The 24,222-nt window shown below is 41.3% G+C and overlaps 1 protein-coding gene across 2 annotated transcripts in view; it reads right to left on the minus strand.

Moving 5' to 3' along the window:
• The window catches only part of LOC141111122 (bifunctional heparan sulfate N-deacetylase/N-sulfotransferase 4-like), a 761,202-nt gene that overhangs the window by 423,695 nt on the left and 313,285 nt on the right, over nucleotides 1-24,222 (minus strand). The gene's annotated exons all lie outside the window — the stretch shown is intronic.

Raw genomic sequence — 24,222 nt, forward strand, 5'->3', positions numbered from 1 at the left:
ATTTAGCGCTAGCATAAAAGACAAGTTCTTTGGACAAAGCATATAAAGCCGTGTCTTTGGAAAAAACTACCTATTGGAGAGAGTACCACCCCAGGAAGGGTATCGTATGGCTGGTCTTTTTTAAAAACTGCTTATTAAATGCGTGATATAGAGACACAATAAGAGCCTAGTACCCTGACCTGTTACTGTGTCACCCCGGTTTAATAGGACTGCAATCCAGGTCATGACACTATTGGTGGATTAAATACCAGAATATGATTGACACATATGTCTGTTCCGGGTTCCTATAAAACCACAAGGTGTCCCAGGGTGTTTGTACAGCCCAAAAATCATTATTTCCCCTTGTAATCAAAAGGGTGCAGTCCGAATAATTACCATACAGGACCTGTTTCTGCCATTCAATAGGGAAGTTTTTAGAACGGCTTTTCTTCTATCAAGTTTATTCAAGTTCATTCTACAGCAACTATTCCCTTGATGCAATTTCAGTCCCATCATCAGCTATTAAATGTCGGCAACCAAAAAAAAATATCATTTTGTCTTTTTTTGTATTGGGGAATTTCTCAACCTTTATTACCTGCTAGGTTATTTTTGGTCCAGTTTGCAATCTCACCTTCCCCTCTCCTCTCTCCCTTATAGCACTTTATAGGCTCGAGTCCTCCAGGGACCTCCACAAGGATACCCGTGCCTTATTTTACATGTTTATGCAATTTAACCACAAACAACCATTTGTCGTGGCATGGATACCCGTGTATAGATTCTTGGCATCTGGACGATTGTCTATATGTTCTATGTGTAGTGTGTTTTTGTTTTTTGTCTACATGTTGCCACATCTGGAGATTATATGACGCAGTAATCTCTGGATGCTATCCAGTTGCTTGTGTCCTTACTATTACCTCTCATTGAGGAGTATTATGTACTTATCTATTTAATAATACATTTATAACCTTTTTAAACATCTTCACATTGTACATTGTGTCACTCATTTGGTCTTCTGGTTCTTGTCAGTCTTGACAAGGACATACAAGTTTTTTTGTTATATATGTAGTATTCATGACCATAGTGGTGCTACCCCCACTGGGTATACGATGTTTTGAAGCTATATCAGTGTATATATATATATATATATATATATATATATATATATATATATATATATATATACACACACACACAATTTTAGGCCCTTCCCCCTTTCTGTTTTTTTGGTATACACTAATTTCTTCCCACCACCATGCCCCGTAGCCACCACCATAGGTAACAGGAAGGAAGACGCGTTTGAACAATTAATTCAAATTATAGGGAATCAAACAGGCTCTTGCACTGAATCTATTTTTTTTAAGATCTAACTGATTGCAGTGTATTGTCACCTTTAAAGATCAAGATCTGAAAATATTAATTTATTGGGTTTAGAAACACTTCTCTGTTCTTTGTAATGTATTGAAAGATTTGGGTAAAAATAGAAAAAAAAACACATTTAAAAGAAATATTAGAAGTAATAGGAATGAGATTAGCATCAAAAGGGTAATTAACTGAGAACACCTACTAATTGCCTAACAAGACACATCCAATGAGATGAAATTAACCAATTGTATTGGGCGTGCGCTATTATCAATGAGAAGGCTGCAGTTACCCTAGCACCAGTTACAGTTTACATAGTTATTATTGTTTTGTGCTTCAAAGTGTGCCGGTTTGCACGTTCGGTTAATGACTTTTCCAGCGCACCAATTAAGGTATGAACTGGCGCAATGCATTATTCTTAGTAAATAAGCCCCAATGTTTCTTTGTATCTTTCTGTATTCATGGCTGAGCAATGTTGATGATAAACATTGCCATATTACTTTTTTTTACAGCTCCTAGACCTTCTCTGTGTACTTGGCAATGCAGCTATGATTTATCAGAGCTGAATTGCGGTTTGCTGTAATGGGGGGATCCCTCCAATAGGGCAGAAGGACTGAATACACTAGACATGCCCTGTGTACAATGATGACATTTTTTGGGGAGTGTCTAGCATGCTCAGAGTCTGCAACTGGTAAAGCAGTGTTTGCCTATCCTTGTGTAAAGATAGGCACACACGTCTGGTAAGTGGTCAGCATGTGACTGGGGGGCACATTGGTGGGATTCCTTCCTTAAGGCTTCTTTCTCTAAGTGATTCTTTATACAAGTGATAGGCACTTCAAGCTCTGCCTCATCTGAACATTTCTTCTCTGTCCCTCCACAGGTATGTGTGAGCTGAACCACATCTTCGACCTTTAATTGAAACTGGGATCTGCTTGCTATTTCTGTGTATGTGTCAGCTGATCCACATCTTCTACCTTTAAATGAAACTGGGATCTGCTTGCTATTTCTGTGTATGTGCTTTTGGTATGTGTCAGCTGAACCACATTTTCCACCTTTAAATGAAACTGAGATTCGCTTGCTGTTTCTGTGTGTAGCACTAACCCCCGAAGGAGCTGCTGATTTATATCGGGCTGTTACCGTCACCTCCTTACCCATAATTTCACCAATACCAGAACTTAGAGTCCATGTTGAGCTTTGTATCTGTCAATGTAGGCACCAGTCACTTTAGTATTTTTCCAATGCTTTAATAGGAGATAACTGGAAGAAGTAGCAGGAAAGAGGTAGAAGGAGAGTTGCAGGGAAGTTCAAATACCTTTTCTTTAGGACACTGAGGAATTTGAAATCTTGGGGATGAATATACCTGTAACTGTACAGTCCTCCGCCACAGGACGTAGTAGTTTTAGATGAACAGCAACATAGTACCAGAACTTTTAAGCCGACCCGGCAGTACTTATGTGATAGGTTAGATTAAGATGCGTCCTCCAATAGAGTCACCAGGCCCCTCTTGAGACACCAGCATGCCGCTCGGTCCTCTCCAAAGATGGGTCCTCCCCTGGGTCTTCTCAATTGTCCGGCTTCTTCCCCCAGGACAGACAGCACAGGACCATCCCCGCAGCAGTAGGCCCCAGACAGGCTTCTGGGCCTACCTGCACGCCTGCAGCAACGCGACCCTCCAGCCTGGAGGGCCACAAGGTAGAACTAACTGTCACATACCTTTAGGCCAGGAGGGCCAGCAGGTGAATAAGAAAGAAAAATGGCATCTGACCCTTAAGTACTCTCTCGCAGAAGCATAGCAGCGGACCACCTCTGCCAAGAAGAGCACTCAATATACTTTAGGTTGGTAATGGAAATTTGTAAGTTCTGTATATAATTGTATTGTATTTTGTATGTATCGCACACTGCCCTCACTGTGCACACAGCACTAATAATGTTTTCAGTACATGTTTACATTCTTTTGAGTCCTGATTAGAATTAGCCTGCCTATGTAACGCCCCTTGTTACCATAAACGTACAATTGTAATATTAATCTGATACCTACGTAATCATGTGCATAAAAACCTTCAATTGCGTCATAATAAAGCAGAACAGTAATTTGGAAAGATGCTGAGTGTATCTTTTGTGTCTGTTCCCTACTGCAGTAGTTATTAATTTGGAACCACTAATCAATATGAGGATAGGAGTTGCCTATCATCAATTTAACCGAGTCAGCATGGCGAGCTTTGCCTTAGGAGGGGATTCCAGGTGACCCTGAGTATCCGAAACGAGGAGCTTGAGACGATCCGGGAATTTCTGATAATCAGCCGGCTGAGGTAAGCCTTTTGCTTACATTTGAGTTATCAGACTTCCTTGATCGGTAAGGCATTTTCGGGACAAAGGGTACCTATTTTACTCCCCTTAATCGAACTGTATTGATTGGTGGTTATATGTTATGTTGTCCCTGTCTACTGTCCATCGGAGTGTTATAGATAAGAAAGGGAAGAATAGTGCTGTTCACAGGTATATGTAGTAAATCTGCTAGATAAAGTAGTTTAGAGGCAAGAGGGTATAGGAACAAGTAGAGAAGAGAGAAGACTGGCCAGTCATTATGGGCATTGAATTAAGTAAGGGAATGAAGGGTAAGAGACCCTCAAAAATGCCCAGCGCAAGAGGAGCGCTATATATGAACCGAAGGTGCGGATCCGCCTATACTGAGCCCCTAGATTAATGGTTAAAGTGTACAGGGATCCACAAGGGGTAACTGGGTTACCAAGGTCCACAGGGACTAAGAATCATGCAGAGTAAACAACTAGAGAAACAGCTATCTATGTGAGCAGGATGGATCAAGGGTGACATTAACACTAGACAGAAAGGGACATTTTCATGTTAAGTTGTGGGATGAATTTGGGGTCAGGCACTACAACTAGTAAAAGTTAGAAACAGAGAAATGAGAATTAAAACAGAATACTTTATATGTTGTCAGAGAGGGAAGATGGGATGAGCACTCTGGCTGCCCATCTGATCATAGAAGCTAGATATAAAAGATATCTGAACAAAATAAGGAATGCAGAATTTATGCAGGGAAATATTAAAGAGTTAAAAGAAAGTGAGAGAATGATATGCATGTGTTGTGTACAAATGGGAAAATGTAAGCGATTTTAGAGAGATATTGGTGTATGTGTGTGCGAATGCTGGGACCTTTAGTTCTATTGCTTGTGTGTGTCATGTACGCAGATGTGACCCCCTCCTTTGTGCTCTCCTGAAAGAATGTCCCTGAGAGGTCAGTGATAAGCTGGAAGGACACCATGCCAATTCCAGTTTTTTAGACAAAACATGTGCCGTGTTAACGAATCTAATGGTAAACAATGTGATCACAATTATTTTTTGAATCTGTTTTCCAAACATGGTAAAATGAAGGTTACATTTAACCGTGTATTACACAAATTGAATATCCTTTGATAGTGGAAACAGTACATTTAAAAAAGGGAAATTAAGTAAAATTAGGTAATAATGAGTATTCAGTTCTAATATGAGTTTAACAATTATATAGATATATTGAAACTGGTTTAGACAACCTTTGGTTGGAAATGAAATCCAGGTTATTGGGGAAATTTGTAATGAATGGGATTAGTTTAGATTAAGATAACAATTTTGTAATTTTACATTTATACAATAAGCCCTTATTGAGAGAAAAAAAAATTAAGATGAGGTTGTTATTTGGAATACAGCTGCCATAATATTTAACAAAGCCAAGATGGATGGGATACATAAGAAGTTTTTCTACAAAAATGAAATTTTAAGGTTTTTGATAATAACTTGATGTGCGGTCCATGATGTGAGAGTAATAATAAGTGGAATTTGGATGTGACAGACCCATCACATAAAGTCCACACACCCTGTTAGGATAGATGCCACCTGCAGCCAGTTGTTTTATAGTTTTTGATGCTTTCTGGTCCATCATACAGATTGTTGATCCTTTTGTTTTATTTATTTTTATTTTTGAAATGCAAAGCAGAATGTGTGGATTGTGAAATGATGTGCCCCTTTTCCTTGTAAGTACAGTGGTATAAGCAGAAGAATATTTTGGATTTATGGGCATCTCTGCATGACCGCAGGGTATTGTTATCATTTATTATAATTTTTCCAGGAAAAAGTTGTCTTTTGAAACATGAAACTGGAGTTCTTACACAAATAGCATGATAGAAAACAAGCCATTGTAATATATTTATGCAAGCTGGACCCAGTAATGAAGGGTTCACCCCGATATATCAGAGCTGTAGCTTTTATGCAAAGGTGCTATTAGACAAAGTTAGATATTGTTTTGGTCAAACATTTAATTTTTAATGGTCCGACATTCTGTACAGCAAATATACAGCTAACTAAATGTTTGTCTAATGAAAGGTTTAAAATATGAGTTTGTTTATGTACAAATATAACAATGAAAAATGCATACATTTGAATCCAGCCACCTTATTGCCTCTATTGGAGGAGGCTGGAGACAAAGGAAGACACGTGTGTTAAATTGATGTAGAAATCAGCTGCTGTGAGCCCAGTGCAGGACACACTCCCTGAAGACCCAGATATTACAGTTTTTGTAGATTTGAGTATGCAGTTTATCACCCAGAAGGATACTCTGTATTCAAAATCATTGGATCCTTTTTCCCCAGCTCAAGAAGCAGAGCTCCATGTTTTAGCAAAGCCTGTGAGCTATAAAAAAGTGTATATTTATATAGATAGTCGAGATATAGAGAGCTTTTGGTTCCATTTGAAGGGCCAGAAGTTTGTTTTTACTTCGGCAGGTAAACCAACCAAGCATGCCAAGTTAATTTAATCGGCTGTTTTCAGCCTTCCAGGTTCTTGCTGAGGTAGCCATATTAACTTTAAAACTCACACATGGAAGCAGACCAGGTGACTAAGGATGCTGCATTTACAGCCCCGGACACTTGATGGGTCTGTGCAACTCACAGATTCCACCCTAGTTCTGGCCCAGTATAGCTGGGATTAATAATTCAACTTTAAGGACCCCAGAACGAGAAGAACAAGTGGTCCACAGGGGGCAACTTCTTATGAAACAGGACTTTGGAAAAGGTGATCATTTATGTCTGCCAGACACTCTTTTCCCTCCAGCTTGACACATGAACCGAGTCATCAGTCACAAGAAGTTATGGCTGCCTTAGTAAATGAGCATGGGATAGAGCCAGGGTTCTGCACAGTTGTTTTTATAACATACCACTTCTTGTTTTACCTGTTACCAAAGGTGTTACCAAAAGCTGAACATCCCTTCCAGAGATTACAAAAAGATATATCCAGATGCCCAAGTTAGGATCTTACGAGTATGCATTTTGTCTGTATGGACATGTTTTTTGGATGTCCAGTGGCAAATGCTACTGCAAAGGCCACAGTAAAAAGTGTTATCAGAAGTAGTTTGTAAGTACAGAGTGCCAGAAAGTACAGACAGTAACAGAGGAAATCATTTTTTATAGGAGAATCCTTACTAGAAGTTTTGAGGTTTTATTTTTACACCCCTCACTGTCTACAATGTAGTGGACAAAGTAGAGTAAGAAACTAGAAAACTTTTGCCTGAATGTTTTCTTATATTTGATGAAGGGGGATGTTGGACTCTCTCCCTATGGGATTTTCTTTGGGAGTGTGTTACTCACTTGCTTATATTTTGTCTCAGCAGCTGAAGTCCTCCATTCGGATCTCACAGAGAATGTTGCTGATCTTTTAAGGTTTTTGACAAACTCATTTATGTGTTTTCTCCCCAATTCCAGATCCTAAAAGTTTGAAAGGATCTAAAACTAAAGCCAGGTGACTTGTGGATTGTTAAGAGACATTTATAAAACTTGAAGGAAATGTTTGGAGACTCAATACAGCATCTATTTCATGTACAGTTTTTGCAAAACTTGAAGGAAAAGTCACCTGGATCCACACCAGACACTGCAAAAATGACTAAATAAAAGAAATCTCTGTGTTTGATTTGTTTCCCTCTTGTGATCACAGTCTAGGGTACTTTTTGATTCAATTACTTTAATTGTAAGGGATATATATATATATATTTGAAAAGTAGTTCAGCCATGTTGAAGTCATATTTGTCTTTTGTACGTCTTCCATTTTATGTAGAATTGTCTGTGTTTACATATGCTGATAAGTCAGCATGCCAACAATTCAGCTAGAAGGCCATTATGGCCACAGGAGTGTACAGCCAGTACTCTGTAAATATGTCTTATCAATCATTTGTTTTTCACAATGAAAAGTCATTTGGTAACGAAAAAGTTGCTCAGCTATTATTTTCTCCACAATGGAGTTTTTGCCTCTTTGGCCAGGACTACCTTCACCTAAGCGTGTGGAGGTTCCAGGTTAAAGGTGATAGAAGGTATGGTTAGTGATCAAAATATTGATCAAAAGAGGGGAGACTGTAATGGAAATTTGTAAGTTCTGTATATAATTGTATTGTATTTTGTATGTATCGCACACTGCCCTCACTGTGCACACAGCACTAATAATGTTTTCAGTACATGTTTACATTCTTTTGAGTCCTGATTAGAATTAGCCTGCCTATGTAACGCCCCTTGTTACCATAAACGTACAATTGTAATATTAATGTGATACCTACGTAATCATGTGCATAAAAACCTTCAATTGCGTCATAATAAAGCAGAACAGTAATTTGGAAAGATGCTGAGTGTATCTTTTGTGTCTGTTCCCTACTGCAGTAGTTATTAATTTGGAACCACTAATCAATATGAGGATAGGAGTTGCCTATCATCAATTTAACCGAGTCAGGTTGTTGCTTTCCAACACCAAACTATGGTGACAACGACACCTACAGGCAACAGTGTGGAACTGTTCGCAACACAGCCAATGCTGGAACAGAGGCTAATTTGCCCATAGATTAAGTTTGAACTATGTACAGAACAGATGACCCACTAAATTTAGAATTAAGCGGTAGATTAGAAATCTACCAGCGCTACATATTCCCCCCACTAGAATAGACGTTGTCCTCAACCTCTGCCAAAAATATGACTCTCAAGCCTGAGAGTAGGTATTTGAACAAAACTTGGATAGGGAATAAAAGACAGTAAAAAGAAGGTTACAATTTCAAACGTTAATACAACAGCATATCCACATCAGTCATGTTACAAAGACCCCTCTATCTATCTAACTGCAAGGCCTAACAGCTTGATAGGAGATCTGAATCTTTCCTGAAAAACAGAATCAAACACGCAAAATATACATTAGCATCACTAATTGGGAGCAAAGCCTCACTCCCAAGAAAATGACACTTTCCTCCACCCATTTTTTTTTTTTAAGGTGAACTAGAAGTAACTTAAAAGTCCATCCCTAGCTATTTAGCAGAAGAAATTCAGTGTAGAAAAGAGTCTTTGTATATAGAAGGGCTGAGATAAATGAAATCTCTTGATCACGAAGTTCTCTAACCCTGGCGTTATCTAACTATATACCCCTAAATTCTCTTTTCTTTAGCAGAACAGAAGACAACAGTCTCTTTTGCATTATCACCAATAAAACCGGGGATCCGGTAATGTCAGTTTCTTCCCTTGTTTATCCACAGTGGTGATAAAATAAATAATGTCATCTTTTCCGGGTCTGCAAATGACCACTTTGTCAGCATAGATGTGCCGACCATAGTTCCAGTGCAACAGACACCCATTGAAACGTTCATCCATAGCAGCAGAATAACCAGCTTTCCAGAAAGGTTTTGGTACAGACAAATAGTCCCAAACTGCTTCACGGTACCACTGCTCTCGATTAGCCTCAATTTCCTGCATAACTTCTTGAGTAACATAAGGAAATTCCAGACCATATTCTGTGGCAACTTGTTTAGTGAGCGCTATCTGTAAACGGGCAAGTCTAGGTAAAGTTCTGGTTTTTCCCTGACCAGGAAGCACACAAGAATTTGGCGGTTTGTGCACCATAGATGCGGTGGGTATCGGCTCAGACTCAAACGAACTAGTAACTTTAGACAATGTCTCTGTAATAGTACTGTGCGGATCCACGCATGGCGATGTCTTCCCAGAACCCATGGCTATCCATTCTGAGAAGGTAAAAGTTGAAGCAATATCTTCACCCTGGGCCCACAATAATTCCTGTGACATTGTCTCAAACAAATCATCATCTCCGGAGAGATCCGACAAAGAAGCTATCTCCGAGTCTCTCAACTCTTCTGCTGGCAAATATTTACAAAGAGTCCCAGATATGTTCCCCTTTGATCTCTCACCCGTTCCTGTCGTGGACTTCTCCGGATCCATGCTTTCTTCTGGCTCCGGTTCGGGTAGTCTCTGGGGTAGGCCTCGACCGTGGCCGCGAGAAGCCTTCACAAATCCCACCTTCCTCGGAACAGGTGCAGCGGGAATAGGTGTAGTGGAAGTAGAAACAAAAGTGATGTCCGCTGATGAAGCAGTAGCAGCAACATCTCCCTCAGGAACACTCACGGTAGCAGATGAGACTAAGGCCTGTTGCTCTCCAGCAGTAATGGCAGTAGTTTCCACCGTAGCAATCCCTGTAGCCCAGTCCACTCGATAAGCACGTGGGCGACATTGTAGGTTGCTCCACTGTGAATAAGTATTCTCCGCACTGCAAACATCGAACAAATGAACGGAGATGTATGGCCAGTCCTTCACACTTGTGGCAAAGCATGCCCAGCCCTTCAATATCTCCAACAGTGTATAACACGAACCACCCCTGCGGCTTCAAACGAATGCTGGTATCTGTCAGCAGGGTTCCGGTTAGCATAGCACCCGCAGCGGTACTTGTAGGAAACATCTTGGACCCCATGGTTGGTGGTATCAATGGAAAAGAAGACATGGCTGCACTCTGATCCTCTCAGTACGATCACGAGGCCTCTCTTCTCCTTTGGCGCCAGACACACACATACATGTCTTATGCAGCAGCAAATAGGTGTAACTCCTCCCACTTGCTCCTCTGGTCACGTAGCTCCCGGGCTTTTACTTCTCACTCACAGCCTACGCAGTCAGAAATGTAATCCTGCAGTTTAACCCTTCTTTTCCTGGAAAAAGTGACAAAGTCCAAAAACCTCTTTTTGCATAGACTCTCGGTGAAATACTTCTCAGAGTTGCTTCGGGCAACGGCAAACAAAACCGGATGATGCCCCCACATGTAGCACTAACCCCCGAAGGAGCTGCTGATTTATATCGGGCTGTTACCGTCACCTCCTTAATCATAATTTCACCAATACCAGAACTTAGAGTCCATGTTGAGCTTTGTATCTGTCAATGTAGGCACCAGTCACTTTAGTATTTTTCCATTGCTTTAATAGGAGATAACTGGAAGAAGTAGCAGGAAAGAGGTAGAAGAAGAGTTGCAGGGAAATTCAAATACCTTTTCTTTAGGACACTGAGGAATTTGAAATCTTGGGGATGAATATATCTTCAGAACTGGATTAAATCTTTGCCCACCCAGATAGGTCTCTCTCACTAACCTAGCAGCCAGAGTGTAACACGAACAAAAAGAAAAGTCTCTGCCACAGACTTTAGAAGAGTGATGTAAATGTACAGTCCTCTGCCACAGGATGTAGTAGTTTTAGATGAACAGCAACACAGTAATAGAAATTTTAAGCTGACCCGGCAGTACTTGTGTGATAGGTTAGATTAAGATGTGTCCTCCAATCGAGTCACCAGGCCCCTCTTGAGACACCAGCATTCAGCTCGGTCCTCTCCAAAGACGGGTCCTCCCCTGGGTCTTCTCAATTGTCCGGCTTTTTCCCCCAGGACAGACAGCACAAGACCATCCCCGCAGCAGTAGGCCCCAGACAGGCTTCTGGGCCTACCTGCATGCCTGCAGTAACCCGACCCTCCAGCCTGGAGGGCCACGAGGTAGAACTAACTGTCACATACCTTTAGGCCAGGAGAGCCAGCAGGTGAAAGAGAAAGAAAAATGGCATCTGCCCCTTAAGTACTCTCTCGCAGAATGCATAGCAGTGGACCACCTCTGCCAAGAAGAGCACTCAATATACTTTAGCTTGTTGCTTTTCAACACCAACCTATGGTGACAATGACACCTACAGGCAACAGTGTGGAACTGCTCGCAACACAGCCAATGCTGGAACAGAGGCTAATTTGCCCATAGATTAAGTTGAACTATGTACAGAACAGATGTCCCACTAAATTTACAATTAAGCGGTAGATTAGAAATCTACCAGCACTACATGTGTATGTGCTTTTGGTATGTGTCAGCTGAACCACATCTTCCACCTTTAGATGAAACCGGGATCTGCTTACTATTTCTGTGTATGTGATTTTGGTATGTTGCCTTCTCTATCTGTTTCCCTATGTGCAGTACCATGATGTTGTTTTTTGTTGCTCTGGAATATCTTACCTAAGTTTTATGTGGTGATCTTATCTTTACCTCTGGCCACTTGCTATTCTGACTTTAGAAGTGAAAGGTCCGCTTTGATTGTTAGGCATCCTTATATTCACTCATATATTCACTCATGATTAATTAATGAACTTCCACCCCCCACCCTTATAACAGTATAAATTTAGAGCACCCATAAGGGGTCAGCACGTTGCTGGGGAGCATGTTGGTGAGCTTATTTCCTTAAGGCTTGTTTCTCTAAGTGATTATTTATACAAGTGATATGCACGTTAAGCTCTGCACTTCAGCGATTGCATGAAGCATACTTACACTGAAAACTACTCTGGAAAGCAACAGGCTGCAGATGACTCTGTCTCTCTATTCATCTCTCCTTTCACTCTGTAACATGCACTCTCTACCACTCACCCCTCTTCTCCACCCCACAGCTCATATATCACCCTGCTTTCTGTCCTCTCCCTATTACTGCTCCTACCAACTCTTGCTTATTCTATATCCGTATACTGATAAAACCTCCGGGACTGTCCCTTTATATAAAATCACACTCCAACATTACCTCCCTCACCCTCCTGCTTCTCCTAACCTCTGGTGACATATCCCCAAACCCTGGGCCTCCATCATCTGTCTTTGCCCGATGCTTCCATCTCCTTACACCCTCTGACAGCAGCCACAACCCACAGAACTTATTCTTTATTCCTCTTCTTCCCAAAACCAGCCTCCCCTTCTCCTGTGCTCTTTGGAATACTCGCTCTGTCTGTAACAAACTCACAGCACTCCATGGCCTGCTAATATGACTACTACTTCTAAACTTCTCAGTCTAACCTCATCTCTTGAAAAATAAAAAATAAATAAAGTGCGCTAATTATATGAAAATACACACATAGATTTGAATACATGTGGGTGGTAGTAAAAACCACAATCTACTGAGAGCAAGTAAATGACTCCATGAGTGGTAGAAATATATAAGTGCAAAACATAAAAACTCAAATAAAAAGAAGAAACAAAAAATGTGTACATGTGAAGTACAATGATATTAATAGCGTGAAAATCTGAAAATCAAACAAACTCAGTCCATGGGTTCAAACATAAAAAGTTCATCAGTGAAAAAAAGCTTCCATCCACTATACAGCTCAGCAGCAACTAATCCCCCTATGAGTGGATTGACAAAGGAGAGAGATGTGCAGGATGGTGCAAATCCACTGGCGGTGACTCCAATAAGTGAAAAAGTGATAAAGGTGGACTCTTACCCTCCGTGTTGGACCCCCTCCTTGGCAGGGTCTATCAGGCATGCAGATTTTTGCCCTCTGCAGGGACCGTGTAATGAGAAGATCTCCCCAGCAGCTGTCAGGAATGTTGTCTCCGATCCGGGCTGGTCCAAGTGAAACGCCCTCCGTGTTGGACCCCCTCCTTGGCAGGGTCTATCAGGCATGCAGATTTTTGCCCTCTGCAGTGGATGGAAGCTTTTTTTCACTGATGAACTTTTTATGTTTGAACCCATGGACTGAGTTTGTTTGATTTTCAGATTTTCACGCTATTAATATCATTGTACTTCACATGTACACATTTTTTGTTTCTTCTTTTTATTTGAGTTTTTATGTTTTGCACTTATATATTTCTACCACTCATGGAGTCATTTACTTGCTCTCAGTAGATTGTGGTTTTTACTACCACCCACATGTATTCACATCTATGTGTGTATTTTCATATAATTAGCGCACTTTATTTATTTTTTATTTTTTATGGTATACACAGATATTGGTGTATTTTGTGTGCAGCTTTTACCTTTGACCTTTTTTGCTCTGCAGCGCAGTTTTTCTTTTTATTTTTTAACCTCATCTCTTGACCTGAAGCAATGGATACAGGCTCCTACTCACTCCAACGGCAATACCCTCGACCTTGTCTTCTCCTATCTGTGCACTCCATGCAACCTCTCCAACAATCCTCTCCCACTCTCTGATCACCACTTTATTAGTTTAACTTTTTCCAAGTCTTCCTCTTCTTCTCCCTCCAACTGCCTAACAGTTACCCGTAGAAACCTTCGACACCTCAACCCTTCTCTTCTCTACTCTGCTACTGACCACCTCTATGACAAATTCTCACCCCTGTCCTGCCCCAACATATCCACTTTTGTCTACAACAGCTCACTGTCATCCTCCCTCTCATCCTCCCTAGACAAGCTCGCCCCCTCACTATACGCAAATCCGGCCCCCGAGCGCTACAACCCTTGAAAACAGAAGACACCAGAAGTCTCAGAGAACATAGTTGCGCTCCCAGAAAGACTTCAACCAATATAAATCTGCCCTCCTAAAATACTACTCCTGCCTCCATACTGCCAAATAGACCTATTTTATCACACTCAATAACACATTATCATCCAGTCCCCATCAACTCTTCTCTACCTTTAACACTCTACTCTACTTAACACTCTACTCTGTCCTCCACTGCTTCCACCCTCTAACTCACCAACTGCCCAGGAGATCGCAATCTTTTCAAAAATAAGATTGATACAATTTGTGAGGTGATCCCCAATGCACAGAAACCTCCCCCACTCAACACCCCATGTCCACGGGTACAATCATTGCTTCCCTCATTCAACCTTGCTAGTATTAAAAAGGTTGCTAAACTTTTTTTCTAATGGCCACCTAACAACCTGCCCTCTGGATCCTGCTCCCTTACAAATGCTAGGCTCACCCTCTGACTCTATTCTACACTCTCTAACTCACATTTTCAATCTCTTCCTCTCTTCTAGCATCTTCTCCAACTCTTTAATGCATGTGCTAGTCATCCCTATCCTTAAAGAGCCCTCATTAGACCCCACCAATCTTAACAACCTACACCCCACCTACTTACTCTCCTTCTCCTCCAAACTCATTGAAAGACTGGTCTACACCCGACTGAGCGACCATCTGACTATGAACAAACTTCTTGATCCCCTTCAGTCCAGATTTCGCCCTCAACACTCCACAGAAACTGCTCTCCTTAAAGACACCAATGACCTACTAACCGCTAAAACCAACGGACACTATTCTGTACCACTTCTTTTGGACCTCTTTGCTGCCTTTGATACAGTGGACCACCCCCTCCTCAAAAAAAACTTGACTCCTTTGGTCTCCGTGACTGTACTCTTCACTGGTACTCATCCTACCTATCCCACCACTCCTTCAGTATCACTTACAACTCTACTTCCTCCTCTCCTCTTCCTTTCTCTGTTGGAGTCCTCCAAGGTTCATTTCTTGGACCTCTTCTTTTCTCAATCTACACATCCTCCCTGGGTCAGTTGATTGCCTCCTATGGCTTTCAATGTCATCTCTATAGATATATCAGCCTGGATGATACACACTTCCGCAAACTCAACCTATCCAAAACTGAGCTTGTGATATTTCCTCCCCTATGTTCCACTTCCCCTAATTTCTCTGTCAAAATCAACGGCTCAACTATCAACCCGTCCCCCCATGCCAAGGTCCTAGGTATAATCCTAGACTCTGAACTATCCTTTCGGCACCACATCCAATCGCTGTCCAAAGCTTGCTGCCTCAACCTCTGCGACATCTCCAAGATACGCACGCCCCTTCCTAACCAATGTCACCACAATGCTTCTAATCCACTTGCTGGTCATCTTTTGCCTCGACTATTGCAACTCCCTCTTCATTGGCTTACCTCTAAATAGGCAATCCCCCCCTTTAGTCCATCATAAATGCTGCTGCCAGGCTCATCCACCTTACAAACCACTCGGCGTCTGCTTCCCCTCTCTGCCAATCCTTCCATTGGCTGACACTCAACCAACAAATCAAATTCAATATAACAGTAACTTACAAAGCCATCCACAACTTCACCCCTAGCTACATCTCTAACCTGCTCTCAAAATGCCAACCAAATCATCCTCTTCTCTCCTCCCAAGACCTCCTGCTCTCTAGCTCCCTTGTCACCTCATCCCATTCTTGCCTCCAGGACTTCTTCTGAGCCTCTCCCATCGTCTGAAAGGCTCTAGCCCAATCTGTCCAACTATCTCCTACTTTGTATACTTTCAGACGATCCCTGAAAACTCATCTATTCAGAGAAGCCTATCTGGCTCCCACCTAACAAATGTGCATTTATTTTCTCCATCAGCACATCCCCCACAGGTTTTACTTCTTGTATCTCTTAACCCTCCCTCTTAGATTGTAAGTGCTAATGAGCAGAACCCTCTGATTCCTACTGTATTATAGTATATTTGTACTGTCTACCCTCAAGTCGTAAAGCACTGTGTAAACTGTCGGCACTATATAAATCCTGCATAATAATAATAAGTGAGTGATGGAAAGCAATTTGGAGTGAAGATTTAGCATTTTTGAAGGAATCATGTGGTGGTGGAAATTTTGAGATTTTTTACTTTTGGACTTCTCTTTACACTGTTGGACTTCATTTAAGAGGAGTTTGTCAGTGCATTTACCACTGTACTGTTATTGTAAACCAAGCATACAGTATATATATATATATATATATATATATATATATATATATATATATATATATATATATATATATATATATATATATATATATATATATATATATATGTATATACATATATATATACACTTTGTGATTCATAAGGCTATCCGGCACTGTAATTTGTGTTACTATCTGTTTATAAAGAGTGTTGTATGTTTATAACAGTTGAGAAATGTTTTTAATTTTTTATTTTTTAGGGGATTTTAGTTCAGTGAGTAATGATATTTTTATAGCTATTGATTTCCAGTTTGAACTTGAAAAAAGGTGTTTTGTTTTATTTTAAATGAGATTTTTCAGCTTTTGTTTTAAAGACCCCCCCATTTGCTTGTCTATGATGTCATTACATGCCGTACTGCTAAAAACTCATACTGCAGTGTAACCATACTGATACCATTACGATTTGATGGGTATCATGTTTATTAGCTACCAGTTATCCACTGACAGCAGGGTTGGTTATATTTACTTAACTGCAGTGGACAAAAAGGGAAGTCACAAATTTAGCTATGCAGTCTGGCAACATGCCTGGATCAAATACTGTAATAGCTAAGAGAAATGATAAATGTTTTGTGCATTTAGCTATTTTCATTAGTTTTAACTTGTGCATCATCTGCTTGTGTTTTAGTGTAAGCTCAGAAAGGTAGTATAAACTACACCTGTAATCACAATAGAAAATCTATTATTTTTAAGCAACTAACAGCGTGCTTGTCCAAACCAAAATCAATGAATTTGCTGCTAAGGTCCAAAACATATGCATCCCCACACAACTTGATGTGCATAGTCTTGACCTTGTCTTCTAAATGTTTTATTTTTACCTATATAACCAATCAAACCTTCTGACTTTCCAATCACAACCTTCTTACCTGTAACATCTCTACCACTCACCCTTTCATGCCTGTTTTGTAACCTGCTTATTTTTGCAGAGATTTACACAAGGCCGACCACAGTCTTTTAACAGACTCTCTTGTTTCCACCATGTCTACATTTTCTAACCCCCTTACTGACCTAGCTGTCTCCAACTATAATAACAAACCATCCAACATGCAAGTGTTTGATCCCACCACATTGCAAAAGTACTTGCCCTGACAATCTTCATTTTTGGCACTCTTGTCAACCTACATTTATGTAAAGATGTATATGTAGATTCTTTATTAAAAAAAAGATAACAATAATTTAAATAAAAAGAAAATGGAACTAATTAATTAATTAATGGAATTAATGAATAGGTCAAATTAATAGGTCATTAATAGGTCAAATTACATTACATTAAGGAGGGGGGTGAGGGGTAACACGGATAGTTCTATAGGGGAGGAAGAAAGAAAGAAGGGAAAAAGAAAAAAAGAAGAAAAGAAAATTTTTTTTTTTTTTTTTTCACATTATAGTTTGGGGAAGTCACTTATAATATTGTTAATCACGTTTGTACATTGGGAAGAAGGAGTTGGAGTAATTAATACAAGGATAGGGGTGGAGGGAGGAACTTTAGATTTTGATAGAGAGGAAGAGGGAAGGAAGGGGAAGGAAGAAGAAAGGGAAAGGGAAAAGGATTATTATTATTATTTTTTTTTTTTTTTTTAAAACCTCGGTTAAATGGGATACATGGGGTAACTGGTGTTCTGTTATTGGGTTGAATGTAGGGGTATAGTATGTTGTATAAATGTAAATGTACTGTGTATTATATAAATGAATAAAATTTTGATTATTAAAAAAAAAAAAAAATAGGTCAAATTAATTAATTAGGAATTAATGAATAGGTCAAATATGCACTAAATGCACCAAGTGCACCTACTCTATATCTCAACTCATATAAATTGTGTCCAGTTGTAATATAGAGTAGGATATCACTGATAAACAGTTCATACAAACAGCCAGACAATCATTCCCCAAATGCCCTGCAACCAACGTGCTCAGCTACTAGGGAAAATATCAGTGCATTCTCAACCTCTATTGTAGCTTAGCTTCTAACTATGTATGGCAAATGCAGTCAACTATGGTTGATCATATGGAGCAAACAGCTAGTAAGGAAGTGGTTACACAAGTAGTCATGCCACAAGAGCAAGCAGCTACTAGTGGTCTTTTTATTATCTAGTTTTCAGACACATTCCACATAGCTAGTAGAGATGGCTGAACAGTTAGAACCGAGCTTAAGTTCGGCCCAAACTTTGTCTGTTTGCCCGTTTGGCGAACATCCCAATTCGTGGGTAGCTCAGCGCAATGTTTTCCGGCGCCCCACAATGCACTGCACGTTTCAGGCTTGACTGTGACATGGTGTTTCCCCTTTTTTATTTTTTTTTACAGCTTTTACATTTCTGTCAGGGTCAGTCCTCAATTTAAAGTGTATCAAACTCCACTTTTCATTGAATAAAGTGCATCCAATTACACATTTCCCAGTATCTATAAAATTTGGGTAATAAGCCCCCCCATCATGTCTGGGAAGCCAAAAAGGTGAGGCAGTTGTCCCCATGCCACTATGAGGGGGCCAGCAGCATCTGTGCAGCATCTGTGTCCACAGGCAAAAGTGGACTTGGACTGTCCTCAGGCAGGGCACCTTTGTCAATGTTTAGTGATGTTGGCCAGGACTGGCTTTACTAAACCATCCTCAACCTCCTCATCCTCTATGACCCTTCAAGCTGGCACTAGTGCACAGTCCACCGCAGCTGCCAGAGCGGATTTTTCTGCTTCCTTGTCCACAGCTACTCCTGCCATAGCCCCAGCATCATGCATGGAGGAGGTAGCTGAATTATTTAAACACAGCATCAGCCACTTTCTGCTTGAGAATGCACAGACATTACTTGATTCAGATGTTGGTTCTGTGGTAGATGAAGGGACTAACATGAGCCAACAGAGAGTGGAGAACACTGATAAACAACAAATTAGCAGTCATGTTCCCCCAGTCACATTGTATTGCCAAGTGGTCTCCTGTGATGATAAGGATGGAAGGGATGCTGATAATGAGGTCACTGACACGACTTGGGTGCCAGATAGAGTTGAAGAGGAAAGTGAGGGGGATGAAACAACCCCAATGAGGCAGGATGTCCCCCAGAGGCAGGCATCATGGAAGAGTAAAGAACAGCCAACCTATTTCATCAGATTGTGGAGCTGTTATCTCCCGGCCCACTTCCCATAGCTCAGCTGCATGGGTCTTTTCTAACACACATTCAGCTGATTGCACTGTTGCAGTTTGCAATCTCTGCTGTGAGCAGATCAAGCATGGCAAAAACACCAAACATTTGGGTACCACATGCATGACAAGGCATTTAACCTCCCACCAGTTAGCCCATTGGCCAGAGCACCAGAAAGCCACACACAAGGAAAAAAATTCTTCTCCTCCTCACTACTCACTTCTCATATGTAACCCCGCTATATCTCATGACCTCTCAGCAGTCTCCACTGAAAGGGATGATTATATAGCAAAGGGTGTCACAGATCCTTGCAACACATCTGCCAGCAGCACACCACCAGCTGTAGAGTATAGTAAGCAAACTTCTCTGCCCCAGCTGCTGCAGGGCAAAAAAAATACGCTCTCTGCCACCTAAATGCCCAGCGTCTAAATTCTAGCTAGTCAAAATTGCTGGCTTTACAACTCTTGCCTTTCCACTTGGGGGCATTTCCCCTTCCGTGAATTTGCAGAATGTGCTATACCACAATGGCAGGTTCCCACTTGCCTCTTTATTTTCACGTAAGGTCATTCCAGCTCTGTACCATCATGTGAAAGGCAATGTTTTGGCATCATTGGGCAAGGCAATCTGCCGCAAGATCCACCTTACTGCTGACTTGTGGTCCAGCAAGCATGGTCAGGGACGATATATTTCATTCACAGCACACTGGGATACTCTGCTTGCAACTAGGAAGGATGCAGGAAAGGGCTCAGTGCTGGAGCATGTTTTGCCGCCATGTCTCCATACAGCGGGTGGTGATGATGCAAGATCTGTCACCTCCACCTGCTTCTCCTCCATGTTCACCTCTGCTGGATTGTCCTATGAACCATCAGTACCCCCTAAGCATTCAAGGGGCCATTCAACAAGTCAGGCTAAAAGATGTCATGCACTGCTTCAGATGGTCTGTCTAGGGTACTCCTTACTGGAGCAGAGCTTTTTTAGCTCTGCAGGGGCAGGCCTAGAGGTAGTTCACGCCACAGAAACTTGAGCCAGGAATGGTGGTGTGCAATAATGGCACTAACCTTCTGTTTGCCCTTCGACAGGGAAAGTTGACACACGTGCAATGCCTGGAACATGTCCTCAATTTGGTGGTGCAACATTTCTTAAACAGGTACCCAGGTTTGCAAGATCTTCTGAAGCAGGCCAGAAGAGTCTGTAGCCATTTCAGGTGGTCATACACAGCCAGTGTTCGGTTCACTGAAATTCAGCGAGAATTCCACCTGCTCGTAAACCGCCTGATTTGTGACACGCTCACCAGGTTGACCTCAACTTTGGCAATGCTGCAGTGGCTGCACATGCAGCAGAGGGCCGTCAATGAGTATCTGTGTGAGTATGGCACAAGGACAGGCTCAGGGCACCTTGGCTTTATTTTTTACCATGCCAATGGCTGCTGATAAAGGATGCATGCATTTTACTGTCTCCATTTGAGGAGGGGTGTTTGGCCCATCTCTAATAGCTACTAGAAATGTGCTATGTTACAGAACTTTAAGATAATGGGCTTTATTTACTAAAGGTAACAGGACTGTTCTCTTTGCAAGGGCATTTCCCCCAAAGCTCAGTGAATGAGCTGAAGCTCTACCAACTTCAATCGTCCAATCATGTTCAAGCAATAGTAAAAAAAATGTTTTACCTTGAACATGATTGGGTATTTTTTAAAAAGTCTAATTTACCACATTCACTAAGCTCTGTGAAATGTTTCCTCGCAAAGTGCAACTTCTCTTGCAAAGTGAACAGCCTGTTTGCTTGTAGTAAATCAAACACCTTAAAGTGTTACTAAATCCAGGACCCTGCATTCACTATACCTGGTCTTCCACAGTACACAATACATGGAAAAGCAATTATTTTAGTAAATATAAACTGCTAAATATCTTTTCTCATCAGCAGTATAAAGCATATATAGCAGTCTTGTGACTTCTATCAGTGTCTGGCCAAGCACTGGTTAAAGCTTGTAGGTTGAGTTTTCATGCTCCTCTGACTGTTCTATGAGGCTGCAGGACCCCTGACCCTCTGTCTGGACAGTGCTGATTGGTCTATTCTGATCACATGCACCCTCCCAAGAAAAAAAAAACTCTAGCAATACACACTAAACTGAGCATGTGCAGAATGCCCCCAAGGCTCTGTACCATCAGGAGATGGATTGGGGACTGTGGAAGAAGGGGAGGGTCAGAGAAGACAGGATCAAACAGCCTTTTTACACAATGTGCAGGATTAACCCCTTAGGTTCCACAGTGAGCATACCAAGCATTAATTAAAATACATAATCCACAAGAGTGAAGTGCTCTGTGTGTAAACAGTGCTTGCCTATGTAAATATTAAAATCCCATGTAACAAAACTAAAATCCAAATATTGGTAATAAAAGTGCTCAATCCCAGTGAAGTTTGGATAACATCCAATCTGTAAAGTTCCTTCAGCATGCAGCATGTGACCGTCTCAGTGGTAAGAAGCGCTGCTCGCTTTCCTTTTTCGCTTTTACTTATTGCTAAAGTGTGAGTTTTTACTTGCGAATTGGTGCTTAATAAATTAATTTCTATTTTGGAATGTCTGCGCAATGAGTTCATCTTTTCTCATTCATGTATATCCAATATCTCGCTGCAAATGTGGAGTGTGTCCTTTGGCTTAACCACCTTGGCTACCAGTTTCTATTGCAATTTTGAGTCCATCATTGGAGTGAGGAGCTCTGGGTAATGAGAAGTAATTTTCCGTGGTTACCATCCAATAACGTTATGCTATATAACCCACTTGCTGACGGTAAGGGTCAGTGTGTTTGGGTGATGGTGATGGGCTTTTTCTCCTTCTATATCTACAGAGACCTACTATGAATTGATTTTGACTGCTTCAAAAAACTTTTTTAATCTGTGGACTCTTTAATTATGTTCTTCCTATAGCGCTACACCTATATTCCATAGTGCAGTGTTGTGTCTGCAGCAAATGGCAATCACTTTATGTGAACTCAAATCACCATGTGTGAAGTGAAGTGAAGATCCCCACTCAGATAGAGTTGACCCTTTTGTCGTATAACAAAAGGAGTCAAATATAGCTTGTGTGGTTCCTGTGACCAAGGTATATCCTCCTACCGCTCTCCAATATCCTCTCCTCATGGTGAAGTACCTGATGGTTCCAGTGGCAGGATTTAGTGAGGAGAGGATATTAGAGAGCAGTTGGAGGATATACAGTCAGGTCCATAAATATTGGGACATTAACACCATTCTAATCTTTTTTGCTCTATACACCACCACAATGGATTTGAAATGGAACGAACAAGATGTGCTTTAACTGCAGACTTTCAGCCTTAATTTGAGGGTATTTACATCCAAATCAGGTGAACGGTGTAGGAATTACAACAGTTTGTATATGTGCCTCCCACTTTTTAAGGGACCAAAAGTAATGGGACAATTGGCTGCTCAGCTGTTCCGTGGCCAGGTGTGTGTTATTCCCTCTTTATCCCATTTACAAGGAGCAGATAAAAGGTCCAGAGTTAATTTCAAGTGTGCTATTTGCATTTGGAATCTGTCGCTGTCAACTCTCAATATGAGAGCCAAAGAGCTGTCACTATCAGTGAAGAAAGCCATCATTAGGCTGAAAAAACAAAACAAACCCATCAGAGAGATAGCAAAAACATTAGGTGTGGCCAAATCAACTGTTTGGAACATCCTTAAAAAGAAAAAACGCAGCGGTGAGCTCAGCAACAAACGACCCGTAAGACCATGGAAAACAACTGTGGTGGATGACCGCATAATTCTTTCCCTGGTGAAGAAAACACCCTTCACAACAGTTGGCCAGATCAAGAACACTCTCCAGGAGGTAGGTGTATGTGTGTCAAAGTCAACAATCAAGAGAAGACTTCACCAGAGTGAATACAGAGGGTTCACCACATGGAGATGGCAGCGGGTGACATGTGAGTTCACCACAGGGAGATGGCAGCGGGTGACATGTGAGATGAAGCTCCACCCCTCTCCAGGGCGGAGCTTCATCTCATATGTCATCCGCTGCCATCTCTCAGCTGTTCTGTCACGAACAAGCTGTTTTACTTGTGCTGTGGCTTTTATCTGTTTGCGCTACTTAGCGAGTGTAACTTTTTATTGAATAAACTGCCTATTCCTACGGAATACACTTAGAGTCTTTCCCCCTTTCTTTTGGGATTGCTGCATCTCTATTTCATTTACACCTCTGGATATACCATCTTTACCACTGCACTGGAGAGCTGTCCTACGTGATCGCATTGGATATCTAGAGTGGCTGTGGAGCTTCCATCTAGCTCTTAGTGAATACATGTGTTTATGACCTTCTGTAATAAGAGGTCCACCCTTTCTGCTGACCTGCGGGATTGCATTGGATATCTAGAGTGGCCATCGAGCTTCCATCCAGCTCTTAGTGATTACATGCGTTTATGACCTCCTGTAATAAGAGGTTCACCCTATCTGGTACGCACATCTGTGTGTCTGGGGTGGAGGTTATTGTCACTTTATACAGAAGAATTGGTTTTCCCTTCTTTCCACGATCCTCTTCCTTTCTACATATTACGGGCTCTTGTATTTATTGATGATGTGACTGCTGACAAAAGCAGCAGGATGAATTCTGAAGTCTTTCGGGCAATATTATCTGCTCATATTCAGCAAAATGCTTCAGAACTCATTGGACAGCGCTTCACAATGCAGATGGACAATGACCCAAAGCATACTGCGAAAGCAACCAAAGAGTTTTTTAAGGGAAAGAAGTGGAATGTTATGCAATGGCCAAGTCAATCACCTGACTGAGCATGCATTTCACTTGCTGAATACAAAACTGAAGGGAAAATGCCCCAAGAACAAGCAGGAACTGAAGACAGTTGCAGTAGATGCCTGGCAGAGCATCACCAGGGATGAAACCCAGAGTCTGTTGATGTCTATGCATTCCAGACTTCAGACTGTAATT

Source organism: Aquarana catesbeiana, linkage group LG01 (genome assembly GCF_042186555.1).
Source record: "Aquarana catesbeiana isolate 2022-GZ linkage group LG01, ASM4218655v1, whole genome shotgun sequence".
Lineage (NCBI taxonomy): Eukaryota > Metazoa > Chordata > Amphibia > Anura > Ranidae > Aquarana > Aquarana catesbeiana.